This window comes from Heterocephalus glaber, unplaced genomic scaffold (genome assembly GCF_053883595.1).
Source record: "Heterocephalus glaber isolate CG9 unplaced genomic scaffold, H.glaber_assembly_v1.0 deba00001547, whole genome shotgun sequence".
Taxonomy (NCBI): domain Eukaryota; kingdom Metazoa; phylum Chordata; class Mammalia; order Rodentia; family Bathyergidae; genus Heterocephalus; species Heterocephalus glaber.
Genome location: NW_028258340.1, coordinates 16,417,716 through 16,430,505, shown reverse-complemented (window position 1 = coordinate 16,430,505; position 12,790 = coordinate 16,417,716). Strand labels below are relative to the sequence as shown.

Here is a 12,790-nt window from a genome sequence, read left to right as displayed (position 1 = left end):
CAAAAGATACAGATTAGCAGAATGGATCAAGAAACAAAATTCAATTGTATACTGTATACAAGAAACACATTTAACACAAAAGGAAATTCATAGATTAAAAAGCAAAGGATAGAAAACAATATACCATGCAACAGGAAACTGAAAGTCAGCAAGAATAGCTAACCTATTTTCAGACAAAGTGAATTTCAGGCCAAAGCTGACCAAAAGAGGCAAAGAAGGACAGTAGTTATTCCTTAACAGAACTATTCAACAGAAAGAGATAACAATCACAAACCTATAAGCACCAAGACACAGTGTACCCAACTTAATAAAACAAACTGTAATGGACATAAAAGACCAGATAAACATTAATTAATACAATTAGAGTGGGGGATCTCAGTACCCCGCTAACACAAATAGACAAATCAAAAAAACCAAAAAATCAACAAAGAAGTATCAGTGTTGAAACAAACCTTTGAACCAATGGACTTAATAGATACATAGAGTTTTGGCCATACATGGTACTTTCTGTAAAATAGATCATATATTAGTTAATAAAGCATGCCCAAGTAAAGGCAAAAGAATCCAAATTTTAACCTGCATATTATCAGACCATAGTGCAATGAAACTAGAAATCAGTAGCAAAAGAAACCAAAGACATTATACAGACATATGGAAATTAAACAACAGAATCTCGAACAATCAATGGATGAAAAAGGAAATTAAAGAAGAAATAAAAAAATTCTTCGAATTAAATGATGATGCCAGTACAACATACCATAACTATGAGACACAATGAAAACAGTCCAATGAGGGAAGTTTATAGCAGTAAATGCCATATCAGAAAAATAGAGTGAGCCCAAATAAATAACCTAATGATGAATCTGAAGGTCTTCAAAAAACAATAACAATCCAAACCCAGAGCTTGTAAAAGGAAGGAAATTTTAAAGATCAGAGCAGAAATTAATGAAATGGAGACAAAAAACAATACAAAGAATCATTGAATCTAAGAGCTGATTCTTTGAAAGAAGAAATCAAATAGAAAAACCTTTAGGCAATCTTACCAAAAAAGGGAAAGAAAAGACACAAATTAATGCAACTAAAAATGAAAAAAGGTGAAATCACAACAAATACTGTCAAAATTCTGAAAATTTTTCACTACTATTTCACAAACATATATGCCAAACAATTGGAGAGCACAGAAGAAATGGAGAGATTCCTAGATATATATGAACTGCCAAAATTGAACCAAGAAGCCTTAAAAATCTTGAACAATTCAATAACAGGGAATGATACTGAAGCAGTAATAAAAACAAACTACCATCTAAAAAAAACTCCAAGAATTAATGGATTCATAGTCAAATTCTACAAGAACTTCAGGGAAGATCTAACACCAGTACTCCTCAAGCATTTAATGAAATTGAGAGGGAAAGATTACTTTCAAAATCATTCTCAGAAGCTAGAATCATTCTAATCCTCAAATCAGACTAGGATCCAACCAAAAGAGAACTATACATCAATTTCTCTCATGAATCTAGATGGAAAAATCCTTAACAAGATACTGGCAAACAGAATGTGACAAATCATCAAAATGATCATACACCATGACCATGTAGGCTTCATCCCAGGGATGCAAGTTTGCCTCAATATATGCATATCAATAAATGTAATTCATCACATAAACAGAAGGAAAGACAAAAGTCACAGGAACATTCAATACATGAAGAAAAAGCCTTTAGCAAAATTCAACATCCATTCACCGTATAAAAGGAAGACAATAGGGATAGAAAGTCTTAATCTCAACCCAATAAAAGCCATTTATGACCAACATAATGCCAACATCATATTAAATGGGGAATACCTGGAAGCCTTCCCACTAAAAATCAGGAATAAGACAATGATGTCCATTATAACCATTCCTGTTCAAATAGTCCTGAAACATTAGGCAGAGTAAACAAGCTAGAGAAAGAAATTATATATATATATATATATATATATATATATATATATATATATATATATGAAAGGACAAATTCAAAATATCCTTATTTGCAGATGACATGATCCTTTACTTACAGAACCCCAAAACTCCCCCAAAATACTCCTAGAATTGATAACCTAATTCAACAGTGTAGCAGGATACAAATTAAACACAAGATATTAATAGCATATTGATAGTAATCTTATACATAATGAGCTCCCAGAAAAAGCAATTAGGAAAATAAATAATTCACAGTAACATCAAAAATTTTAAATACTTAGGTATTAACCTAACTGAGGAAGTGAAGGTCTTCGACAATGAAAATTACATCAGACTAAAAAGGGAAATTAAGGGATACATCAGAAAATGGAAAAATATCCCCTGTTTTTTGTTAGGCAGAATGAATGTAATTAAAATGGCTTCCAAAACTGATATGGAGATGTAATGCGATCTCAATCAAAATATAAATGTCATTTCTCACAGAGGTAGAGAAAACATTCCTAAAATTTATATGAAATCAGGACAGACACAGGATGCCAAAAGCAATCCTGAGTAACAAAAGCAAAACAGGTGGCATCACAATCCCAGACTCGAAGTTATACTAGAAACCACAGTAATTAAAACAACACGGTACTGGCACAAAACAGACATGGATCAAAAGAACAGAATAAAAAAAGCAGAAAAAACTCCAGGCACATACAGCTATTTGATCTTTGACAAAGGAGCCAAAAACATATACTAGAATAAAGATACCCTGCTACTGGAAGAAAGATATCCTTCTTTATAAATGGTGCTAGGCAAATTGGATGCATGAAGAAGATTGAGTCTAGACCCATATACAGTATCTCAGCATGTACTAAACTAAAATCAAAATAGAGCATAGATCTAAATGTTAAAACAGAAACACTTAATCTACTATAAGATAAAATAGCTACAACTCTTAAAGACATAGGCATAGGCAAGGACTTCCGAACAGAACACCAATGGCACAAGAAATAATACCAAGAATCAACAAATGGAATTACATCAAATTTAAAATCTTCTGCAGAGCAAAGGAAACAACTAGCAGACTGAAGAGACAATCTATAGATTGAGAAAGAAATTTTGCCACCTATTCCATGGACAGAGGACTAACATCAAGAGTACATGAAGAACTTAAATAATTAGACCCCCAAAATAAAAGACCCAGTCAAGAAATGGGCAACTGAAATGAATAAGCATGTCTCAGAAGTACAAAGGGCTAATAAATACATAAAAATATTAATCGTCACTGGCTATCAGAGAAATGCAAATTAAAACTACATTGAGATAGCATTTTATCCTAGAAAGAATGGCCGTCATCATAAAATATAATGACAACAAATGATGGTGAGGATGTGGGGAGTAAAGAACTCTACTACACTGTTGGTGGAAATGTAAAGTAGGGCAACCACTATGGAAATCAGTGTGAAGATTCCTCAAAAAACTAAAAGTAGAAATTACATTTAACCCAGATATCCCCCTTCTATGTATCTTTCCCAAAGAGTTAACATCATATTACAGGGATATATACATAATACGCATACTCATGCTTATAGCTGCAAAATTTATAATAGCTAGATCTTGGAAATTACCTATATGTCCATCAACAGATGAATGGATAAAGAAAATGTGGTATTTATACACACACACACACACACACACACACACACAAAGGGAAAAATAAAAGATAAATATGAAGTAGGGAGGAGTTCAACTATTTTCTCAAATTGGTTTCATTTATACTACTAGTTTATCTTAGTTCATTTAAAAGAAGCATTTGTGCTATTATGTTTCTTTTTTGTAGGAATCTTTCTGGTTTATGTCTTGTACTCTGAGTAATGACTTTAAGGATAACAATACACAATGTAATAGCTATTGTTATTATTTTTTTTCTTAAATTCTTTTATTGGTACATTTTAGGTATACAATGCATTTACATTTCTCATTGGGAACTTGTACCTTTACATGTAAATACCAAATAGTTTCTCTAGTGTGAGAAGCTATTGTTATTCTTTTATTATTTGATTTTGAAATTTTATGTTTAATAGAAAACAATATTGTTGTGTTTTTAAATCACATGTAATTGCCAACATCCATAATACATCCATTCATATCTTTCCATGTATATCAACTTTGTGGATTGTGAGTTAAAAATATTTCTCTTTACGTCAGGTTAAAGAAATTAAATTTTATCTATCAACATGCTAAATGTTTACTGCCATTTTTCTATATAGAAAATTGTCACATTATTTAACTGTGGAAAATCATGCTTTTGAGAGGGCTTATTTCTAGAATTGGCTTAAAGTGTTCTATCACCCTCTACATTATTCACATGTAGCTGTCAAAATTGCTAAAACCTTGGGGATAGAGCTCGAGTGATTAGCAGACATTTGTATGGATTATAGAATTATAGTAGCAAATGTTTTATAATACATTACTAGATCCTTATTTTATCATGTTTTATAAAATTAAATCATGTTAAAATATTCTAACTATGTTAAAGTCAGTATTTTCTGCCCTATGCCATCTTGCTCTTTGACAAAACTTGAATTTGGAAAATGATTTTTTCGCATCACAATTTGTATCAGAACTCTTAGTTAAATCTCTTTCCAATCTGAAAATTTCTGTTCAATTCTATTGTCTCACAATCTCCTATTGCATCTCCTTACTTTTATCAAAAACTTCTGAATATAGTATTACTATCTTTCATCCTTTCAATTTGCAATCATCAATCTTTAATTGTAAGTATGGTTTCTGATATCCAGTCTTTCTGTTGAAAGAGCCTTCTCAAATCACACAAGTTGACTTATTTCTAAAACTCAGATCTAGTTACATACCTATTCCTCATCTCCACATTCCTCAATTCCTTAACATTTGACACTGCAAAATATGACTACCTTCTTCAAAGTATTTTTAAAAATCTTCTGTGAGATAATACTGACTTAGGGTTCTTAAACCAAACCAAACTGTCCTCACTCATTTTCCCTTCATATAGACATTTCAGTATAACATCAATATCTATCTATCTGTCCTCATCTCAAACTTTGTCCTCGAACAACTTCAAACATTGTTGCACTTTTCCTCTTTGTGAATTCTGATGTATTTGTAGATCATTCTGCTATCTCACGACACCTCAATTCCCACAATATGTCTATATTGGGCCAGGCCTCTGGCTGTTGCTTGTGCACCTGTGCAGCAGCTGTTTTCCAGGTGGGCCTTTGGCTGGGCCTGTGGGTCCAAGCTGCTGGGGTTGGGATGGGGCCCTGGCTAAGACCTGCCTGCAACCATGCTACTCTGGTCACTGCGAGCTTCTCACTGGGATCTATATATCACTGGTCTTAACTGGTGTGTTGAGAATAAACCCCAGTTTCCTATTGTAATTATACAATTTCACCTGGAAGTAGCAGTAGTACTTCCAAGTCAGTATAGACATTTCTGTCCATCCTTCTTAAGATCAAAATACCTGTATATTTAGCTCTCTAAATCCATGCATTGAAACACATAGCTCAGTATTTACAACCTGTCAATGGCCTTCTCTTGCCAAAAAGTTAAAATGCAGGTCCCTTAGTATGGTATTTCAGATCCTTCACAATTTGTCCACAACTATCCTTTTCAGCTCCTCCCTGTATCATACATCCTAGACATTAAGCACAAAATGAACTGAAGATCTGTGGTTCTTTGTCTTTCTCATTTGCCTCAACAAACTGTAGTAATTTTGTTATGGGAAGTTGCTCCCTGTGGAAATCATACTTGACTATCAAGGCTTATCGCTCAGTTACACCTCCTGCAACCTGCTAAGTCAAGATTTAGGAATCTAAGGTTTGTACTTCCTGGGGATTTGTACAAACATCTATTACACTTGTTAATTCTACTGAGGCTAAGACAGCTGTAAGAGTTTTATCTCCTCTTCTCATCCATAATGACTCGGAAGACAAATCAAATGAAACCTATAAGTTAACACAAATTAAACAATCAATAAACATTTGAAGGATTGAGCTGTCAGTGTTTGACCTCCACATACCACATTATTATGTAAACACTAAATATATCATTATGAATTAAAAATAATTTTAATAGAGAAGACAAGGTATACATTTTAAATCCTAGGTTTAAGAACGTAAGATATCTAGATTTCCTTTTATTCTGCAGCAAGTCTTTTAACTTAATCTGTAAAGTGGTAAGAGAGACTGATGTTAAATATTACAGATGTCTTTGAAAACACTGTCACATGCTCCTGCCATACAGTAAGTATATAATAAATAGTAACACGGTAAAGTATATAAGGTAACATTTACATATGACCATTTAGAAAACCTTGGTCTATTTTACGTTTTTTAAAAGCAACCAAGATAAAACCACTGATTGAAGTGTTATCTAGAATTGTTTGTGAAGAACCAAAGACCTTTATTTTTTAGTAAGGACTCATCAAGGTAACTTGTAAGAATTTACTGCTTCAAATGATTTAGAAATGAAAGTTGCAAAAAGCATAGCCTCTTCTGCTATTGCAGTAGTGAGCACTGTATTAATTTGAACAGTTTCTATGAAGGCCAAAAGCATTATAATGTTATAACAAATGTGTCCTCATCAACAGTAGGGATGTGTGTGGGTGAATGAGAGAATAATGTATACACAGTACACTCCTGACAGTTGATTTGGATTGTCTTGTTTTAACCCAAACAAAGGACTGAAAAATATGCCAGTCTATATGATGGTTGATATTTGGAAGCAACTTAAGAAAACATCCTTAGTTCTAAGTTGTAAGTAGAAATGATTCGTATTCCATTGTCAATGCTACTGTGGCTAAATCACCCCATAATTTCTTGCTCTCCTTGACTCTTTCTGAAACAGGGGCTAGGTGTTTGTAGAATGGTCTGCATAATGTATACCCTTCCATCATTCAGTGAAATATGCGTGGTTCATAAACATTTCTCAATTACAGATATCGAACTGTTTTCATCAAACTTAATATCTTATTCTAATTAACCATAACTTCACTTTTTAAATTTATGATCTTTCATGTATATATACATGGAGAATTCACTAAATTCCTACTTCTCTACAAAGTGCCCTTGCATAAATATGCTGCAAAAATATATTTTACATTAATTAGGTGTTTAAAAACAAAAGAGGAAATCATAATGAATTTAAAATACTATTATTAACAAATAAAGATTTCTTGGCAGTTTATAAAAATTTTACTGTCTGATACAAATACCATCATAGTTTTTGGCAAAATATAGATATTATCTGCTAATTACTTGTTTTGAACTAAAATGTGTAAGTCAATAAAACTTATTTAGAAAAATGGGAAATCATACATTAGGTTGGCCTGGGAGGATCCCCTACTCTTGTACTTTGCAAAGTAATCTATCCAGATAAAAAGCTTCATATTACTCAGCTTATTAAACACTATTGTTTCTTGTTGCACATTCTGTGGGAAATATTGACAGACAGCCATCTGTGAGAAAAAAACTATAAAATTGGCACATGTGATTAACAATCCAAACTATAAAAACGTATGCATAGACTAGCTTAAAGTCTCATTCTTTACATAAGCTATATAGTATCTAACTAACCCAGCTGTGCTACTGTATCATTGTATTTTTTGTTTTTTTTTAACTCAAGGTCTTTCTCTGATAAAATGAAAAATGACAGAAAAGAAAAATGTGATGATATTGGAAATAAGTACATTCTGAAAGCCAATTTGTCATTGTTTTATGACATATTTATCTTAATATGCATAAGAAAATCTAGCATAACACTCTGCTTAAAACAGGTACTCAATAAATGTTTGCTAAAAGTTGAATATATTCAGCTCTGGACAGATTCTAAAGTATTGCTCTAGAAATACTTCACTCATAAATAATAACCCAAACTAAACTAAACATTACTTTTGGTGTAGAATAGCCTCTCAGAAAAGATTCCAACTAAAATTTATATGACATAAAAATTTAGTGGATATAAACATGTTGTCACTGAAAAGTAAAACGTATTTCTGGAATCAATGAAATATTTTATCTTTTTATTTATATATATATATTTATATATTGAAATAGAAATAGACTGATACGTTAAAGACAACCATACATTATATCTTCTATTTCATTAAAGATTTGAATGGTTAAATCATGTGAAGAGATTGAAATCTTTCAGATATTAGCAAAAATAATGGCAAAAATGCATTCAATTTAACTGATCTTGTATAGCAACTTTATAGTTTGGGTGAAATTAATCTCAACTCCAACCCAGGCATAACTCCTGACTCATTTAATTAAATCCTTCTTGCTACCATGATTATTTCAAACACGTATGTAAACCCTTGTGCATTTTTTTATGTTGATTATAATTTAATAACCACAGACAAATGACTTATAATAACCACAGAAACCCAAAAGGGTTCCTAGACTCTTTGTTAGGTTATTAGAAAAAAGTGATTATTTTTCCCGGATATAAACATGAGGGGGAAAAAAATCCCCTGATATTCTGGTAGCCAACTTGTACAATTAAAAAATCTTGAAAAAGAAATAACTACAGTGGTACCTTGGTTCATGAACTAAATTCATTCTACAATTCTGAAAAAGATGGTCACATTCATGTTCATGCAGGCAAAGTGGCAGCTGTCATGTTAGTAACTGGATGAAGAGTTTGCAAACAAAAACAAAATTTTGCCAAATACTTCTGTTTGCCAGCCATATTGTTTGCAAACAAATGTGTTCATAAAATGAGGTACCATTGTACTTGCCAGAGATAGTGGAAGAGGATAGAACCAAGACAATCACTAAGTAATGTAGGTGCAGTATATTGGCAATGTCAACATCTGGACAAAGTTTAATCATAAGACATCTTTAAAGAAGAAAAGATGCCATATATGACTGCTGTGATGTGGATGTTTTTGCTTTCTGTTGGTGTATTTAACTTTTTCTTGAGAAGACTTTTCCATTATTGTAGCAAACATCTTTCTAATTTATACAGAGTTTGGTATCAGGAAGTGGAATGTTGAAAATAATTCTAAAATGTGGAATAGACTGAATTAGGTAAAAGGCAAGAGTAGTAAGAAGGACATTCCAATTTCAGAGTGATACTTGTCATGTGATTTAAAAAGTTGGCTAATAGATCGTCTAAGACATCTACTTGTACCTCCCAATAGTAGTAGGGGACTTGATAGAAATAAAAATTTTGACATAAGCTATGGGCTTCTTTACACCGAGAAAGAATAAAAAAAAAAAAAAAAAAAAGGTCATTCTATTTGAAGAGACCTTCTCTGCCTGTTGCTTATATGGTAAATGGTTAGAGCCAGCAATCATTTAGAACGTGACATAATTGAAAAAGTGAATTCTAACTTCTACTTCACACCAATGTTTGTATGCACACAGGAAGGAAAATTAGAATTTAAATCTTAAGTACTAAAAAAATTCAACTGTAGGGTTTCCTTAAAGCACTTTATCAGTACATGTACTAATTAGAATGAAAAAATAATTTACAAGAACAAAAAAAGGCTTCATTTGAAGAGCATTTTTTGGTTACTAGGTCATACAGTTGATCGTGAAAAATACTGGAAAACTAAAAAGTTTAAAGAAATCTGATTGCCAAAGAATCCCTAAGCCTAACTAAAACTGCCTTGTTATTAATCAACCATAGGACAAATACCAGGATACCCCCAAAATGATGAGTACTAAAGTGGCAAAATCCACTGAGATGACATTTTCCCTAACATCAGGCTCAGATGTAATTATGAAGATAACTATTATGCAAGATTTTTATTAAAGAAAAAAATGAATAGCAAGAACTCTATGAAAGTGCAGGATATATGTTTGTTTCTGTTCTGTCTATGTATTAAAGTATTTTATTTCTTAATAAGGATACCTTGTTCTCTTTTAACATTTAACATATGATTATTAGACATCAATCTTTTCTTTTTTATTTAATCATAGACCACTGGGTCATATAGCACTATATTGAGCTTCAGTGGAAAGGGATTCCCAATCACGTAAATGTCCCAACCTAGGAACTAGAAGCCATCACTGGACAATAATTTCAACTCTTTTTTTTAGTTTTTAAAATTGTGGGATTTTTATTATCACATTTGTAGTTTGTGCAGTTTACAATCATCTTTCAGACTGGATACATGAATATAATATGGCTTGGTTCTTTTTTTAAATCCCCTTTTCATTACCCACCTCCTTCCCTCTACCTCTAAATTCAACTATTTTTAAGGAGGTTATTTTGACATGTTTGAGAGTGAATATATGACACTGAAATTGCATGGCCAATATTCTTTCTACCATTCCCCAATTGCATAGTGGCCCTTGTGGTATCAGATTAATTTTACCCTCAGTTTTAGATGTGGCTCAGTTATTGTGCAAGTCTTTTTTGATAATTCCACCTACTTCGCTACAATGACATAGACAGGGCAGGAATACAATTTAAGAAGATTTAATCTGAGAGAAACTCAGACTTTTAATTTGCGTTTTGGGGAAAATATGCTGTATACCTGTCTCTGAATAAAGAAATGAGAGCTTTTTTAAAAATAATTTTTATGTTTCTATCAGTACATGTTTATGGAACATAATGATTACATTTCTTGTGGGGAATTGGTATATATACACAACACATCTTAATTCCTTTTTCGTTTGTCCCACTCCCCTTCCCTCCCTCTCCTACTCCATGTATCTCTTGATGTAATACACCTTTTTGGTATGTATTTGCAATACATGTTTACATTCTTTGAGTGGAGCTGGCACATATATATATATAATATATCCCAATTTTTTAATCTTCTTTCCTTTCTCTTCCTCCACTCTCCCTCCATCTCTTGATCCCGTTCTAAGACATGCTGAGAAAATCTGGCTGCTGTGAGTATGGCAGATGTAGAAGGTAGAGTTGGGAGATTAACAGAAAAACAGGCTCATCTTTGACTCCATAATAAAACTCTGTATTAAATCTTTGAGCAAACATTGAATTTATTATTTACTAATCCAATAAATTTTCTTTGTGTCTTAAGCATGTCTGAAACAAGTAGCATCCTAAATAATAGAGGACATCATACACTTTAATATTCTTCATCAACTTAGCAAATCTTTAAAAAAATCGACAATCATTTTAATATGTACTCATAGTATCTTCAGTGCCAAATGTACTGATTTCAAATTCAATGCTCAATTGCTCAGTTCACCAAATCTAGTCAATTGCTGTTAGTCAAAAAGCATTATCATTAATGACTCTGATGCTATTATCAATAAAATAAAGACATTCTGAATTGGTTCACTTATTCATCAAATGGAAATTTTTAGAAAGGAAGTTTTATCTTATTACAATAGGGAATGGCAATTCCCAAATGGGAATTTAATGCACCATTTTTCACAGGTTGGCTATAAATGTAATATTTAAAATAATCTCTGTGTGTGTCTGGGCTCTCTGTGTCTCTCTCTCTGCCTCTCTCTCTTCCCCCTTTCCTCTCGATCTCTTTCACTCCTCCTTCCATCTCTTTCTCCTCCCCCCCTAAAAGAAAAGTAAAAATCATCTGAATGTGTTTCAAAGAAGAAATTTATTGAAATCATTTGATAAGACTTCACAGCAACCATTCTTCATAATTACATTTATTTTCATAATCATGTTTATCCATAATATTTATTTTAAAACTTTCTGTATTGCAACTTCATATTTTCTATTTCCTTGATTTATATCATCTGTCCTTACAATGCTTAAATATTTCTTTACTTTTAACAAATTGGAAAGTATGCATTTAAATGTGTTTATGAAAGCATAATATTTTCTCTAACGGTCACTGATTATATTTCTCTTTTTTCAGTTTAGCAAAAGTTTAAGAGGATAGATTGTGTGTGTATTTAAGTTCTAACACAACTAATTTTCTTCTTTGTGATGGTGGGCATTTTTCTTAACCAGTCTCTATCAATTTTCTTAAGTGTATAATTGGACAAAATAATAGTAACAACTTCATAGGCTCATTGCTAAAGTCAAAAAGGACATAGAGCAATGCTTGCCAAATAATCATTGCTGAATAAGAAGTGTACTATTATTATGCATCATCATTGATATTATCTAAGAGCATTTGGTTTACTAACTATGATCAACACCTGGAAAGGAACTTAAAGTAATAAAATTATCGTTAGCCTGGGAATTCAGAGACTTGTGTTGAGTGATGTATTTATTCCTTTCTATCCATTCTACTTTGGTCAAGTCATTTAATATATACAAATTTGTTCTTCCTTCATAGAACTAAAATTCCATCTCATCTCATTGTGGTACAACATTATACAAGGCATATAAAAGGAATCTGAACATGTTTTAAAGTACGAAGAATTCATTTTATGCATAAAAGTATTACATATTCTTCAGTTGAATCGATAGAATTCATTTTTATTAACATTTTTTGGGAGGGCTCAATTTATGTAGCAATTGTTTTTCTCCTTTCACAAACACACAATTTATAGCTGAAAGATAAATTCTGTTTCCAGTTTCTCAATCTACTAGATATTCAATATGTATCATATCATAAAGGAATTCACATGTATCATAACAGGAAGACATATTTTGCCTGGCTTTCCAAGTCATCAGAATTTCACCACACCCTATTTTTGTCCTGAGGTCTTAATTATTTAGAGACAATGAACTCCTTTGGGAATATGATGACACTTGTAGAGCCTATTTCCCATAAATATAATACAAAACTGTATTTGATTATACTAAAGGAGCAACAGAAACATGATGCATTTTTCATGAACACTTAGTGCCCTATAAACTCTGATGATATTTACACCCATTTGCTTTTATTAATCTGCTCTGATCTAC

The 12,790-nt window shown here is 32.0% G+C and overlaps 1 protein-coding gene across 10 annotated transcripts in view; it reads right to left on the bottom strand.

The window, feature by feature from the left end:
- The window catches only part of Dmd (dystrophin), a 2,486,572-nt gene that overhangs the window by 1,534,542 nt on the left and 939,240 nt on the right, over window positions 1-12,790 (bottom strand). The window lies entirely within an intron of this gene.